The 3,194-nt window shown below is 31.8% G+C and overlaps 1 long non-coding RNA gene across 1 annotated transcript; it reads left to right on the top strand.

The window, feature by feature from the left end:
- Positions 1 to 361: 361 nt before the first annotated feature.
- Positions 362 to 2,810, top strand: LOC136837516 (uncharacterized). Its single transcript, XR_010852709.1, has 2 exons — positions 362 to 1,986; positions 2,192 to 2,810. It is a non-coding gene; the product is annotated as an uncharacterized lncRNA (long non-coding RNA).
- The last annotated feature ends 384 nt before the right edge of the window (positions 2,811 to 3,194 follow it).

Below are 3,194 nucleotides of genomic sequence, written 5' to 3'. Positions count from 1 at the left end.
AATAATATATTGCCTCAACTTACTATTATAATAATATATTGCCTCAACTTACTATTATAATAATATATTGCCTCAACTTACATCACTGGCTCAGGTTCCATGAGTTAAGGTTAGAAAATACCCCATAACTAAAACTAAGACAAATTTTGATAAAGTACTTAATATAGAGATTTGTGAATGTCATACAAACCTGCAGAAATTTAAGAAAATTAAATTTTTTCAGATTTAATAGTTTTTCACCTAGCCAATCCCTTATGCTGCATACGAACCTTTTTTAGATATCAACCTTTTAAAGGCAAATTGTATGAAATAAGACTTGCTGACCATGTTTTCAGAAGTGTAAAAGTTTCCACAAAAAAAAACTATTTTGCTAAGATCTTGAGATTTGATATTCAGAATCCCAGGCCATTGACTGTAGATATTATTCATCATAAATTAGTGAATCGTAATTTTGATGGAAATGGCTCCTAATGTAGTTACAGTTATCTACTTGGAAGGTACTTTTATCTTCCTAAGAGGCCATGTAACTTGGCTATCCTAGGATGGTTAATACACAGATTACAGGCCCAAGAAACAAGCTCCCTTGTCAGATTTTATTACAAGAATGTGCTTACAACCTCTAGTAATGAAGTATCATGCAGCTTCTATCTTTTAACCACCCCACCAACCTTTTATTTGAGTGTTTACAGTTCGGCATATGTCATTACAGTATTTTGTATATACAGAGTATTTATAATCAGTCAGTTTTTTGTAGTTTATGGGGAGAAAGTACTTGGTTGCTTCAGTATGGAAGTAATCGGGGAAACTGCAGAGCTTTCCGAGGCAGTAATTTTGAAGAAAAAACTTAAGAGTTGGTGAATTTTTCGTATGGCAAATTTTTCATATGGTACCTCTTTAATTTCTCACAAGACAAAGGACTGGAAAAGTATCATGTGTTTGGAACAAAAACCTTACAGTTTTGCAAAAATTGAAGGATATTGCTGGCCCTTTTTTTTTTTATATATTTTTTCAACCAGTTTTCTTTATTTTCATGGTTGGTTTTAATGGAAAGAATTGGGATACAAATGACCCAAATTCCTCATGCAAAGGTGGAGTTGAAATCCTCAGTCTTTTTGTTACCATATTGGCAAGTTGGCATTATGTTGTTTGTGTTCAGTAGTAGGATAGTTAGAGGTGCAAACAATGTACATAATGTGGAGAGCAAAACTTGTCCTAAAGATTAGGCTTAATTCCTGCCCTATTTAGGAAGAGTTAAATTGGTCAGCCTTGAAATTAAAAAAATTTGTTGTAGATTTTTTTAGGCTTTGAAAAGTGTTTGTATAGGCATAGGTTAAAATATAGATTTTGTCCTTCTTTACTGTAAAAAAAAAATCATGTAAAAAGGTTTACAGTTGATTATGCTTGAAATATTGAGGTTCATTTGCATTAGGACTAATTGTTAGCCTAAATTAGAGATTTTTTATAATAAAAATAGCACTTGAATGATGTGACAAGTGTATGAAAGTACTACAGATTTAATTAAGAAATTGGCATTATTGCTTGTTTTATAGTTAAAAACTAGTACATAATATTTCTTTATAGTTTGTATTATTAGTTGGGACTATCATTGTGATTCCAAGGTGTGTTTAAAAGCACCTGGCACTATTGCTTGGGAAATATGCATGATTTTCATTTCATTTAGGTATTGGAGGTTATGTATGTTGAAATTGTAGGAAAAGCTCTTAGGGTTATATTTATGAAGGAATTGCATATTGCAAGAAAAAAAAATTAAAATTGGATATTTTTCAGCGGATCAAAGGACAGCAGAAGAAAGGCAGGAAGTCCCGCAAAAAGTGTCAATTTGCCTCTTGCGATGTTAATATAAAGACTGGTGATCCTCACTCTATGTGTGTTGAACATGCTTCGTGTACCAAGGAGGGATTGTTTCATCCCTGTGGAATGTGTCTGCCAGCTTTAAGGAAATGGAAACTGAAAAGGGACAAGGAGGTAAATTGGAAGGAAAACTGGTTGAAGTTATATTAGTTTGTATTCTTTCCCTCCCTTCCCTTTAGAGATAGCGATAAGGATGAAAATATATCCATAATGCATGAACCAAGATTTATTTTTTTATACATGGAATCTTGAACCTGGAAAATAAAGTAGTTAGAATTTTGCAGGGTTGTTAGAAAATTTCATGTGATTTTCTTTTCAGTCCTTTGCCTTGATTGAGAATCGTCTGCGACAAATGAAAGAGTTGAAAACGAATCATAATCCACGGGAAATATGGAAGAACAAGAGTGTAAAGGAACAGTGGAAGTTTCCTAATGTATACTTCAGAAAAACCAAAAAAATATATGGTGCCAAGAAACTTAAGAATACACAAAAATATCTCGATGGAGGGGTATAGATTGACTGCCATTCTCCCAAGGGGTATAGAGTGACTGCCATTCTCCCATCCAAAGAAACGATCTCTGGAGAAAGATGCCTTTAATGACTTTTTATTTGCAAAGGATATTTATTAGTACAAGATTTAATAAAAGTTTTGTAATTGATATTAGAAATTTAACTGACAAGGTTTTCCAAGATTAGGTTGGCAAATTTTATCAATATACCTTTTACAATTCAGTTTACTGGTAATTCCTTGATTAAATTAGAAATATAATTCCAATGCACATAAAATTCATCAGTGTGTTGAGGTATCTTGAAATGTGCAAAAACCGAAATTGAGAGTTGTTTTTACATTTCGTTGTGTGAATGCGATTAGGTTATATTACAAAGAAGTAAATATTGCTTTGTCGTTTAAATTATTAATAAAGTAATAAATGAAAGAATTTAGTATGTTTGATGCCTGTTTCCTATTAATACAAGATTAATTTAAGATCTAGGGGGCATGAAATCTTGCACTTTAGTGAATGAAAATATACAGTAATTTTCCTATGTTGGAATTGAAAATATACAGTACTTTTCCCATGTTGGACTTGAAAATGTATAGTAATTTTCCTATGTTGGACTTGAAAATGCACAGTAATATTCCTATGTTGGACTTGAAAATATATTTTCCTATGTTGACATGAAAATATACAGTAATTTTCCTATGTTGACATGAAAATATACAGTAATTTTCCTATGTTGGACTTGAAAATGTACAGTGATTTCCTATGTTGGACTTGAAAATATACAGTAATTTTCCTGTGTTGGACTTGAAAATATACAGT

The sequence above is a fragment of the Macrobrachium rosenbergii genome, chromosome 59, assembly GCF_040412425.1.
Source record: "Macrobrachium rosenbergii isolate ZJJX-2024 chromosome 59, ASM4041242v1, whole genome shotgun sequence".
Classification (NCBI taxonomy): domain Eukaryota; kingdom Metazoa; phylum Arthropoda; class Malacostraca; order Decapoda; family Palaemonidae; genus Macrobrachium; species Macrobrachium rosenbergii.
Note: the sequence above shows the minus strand (reverse complement) of the source record. Positions and strands in the feature narration are given on the sequence as shown.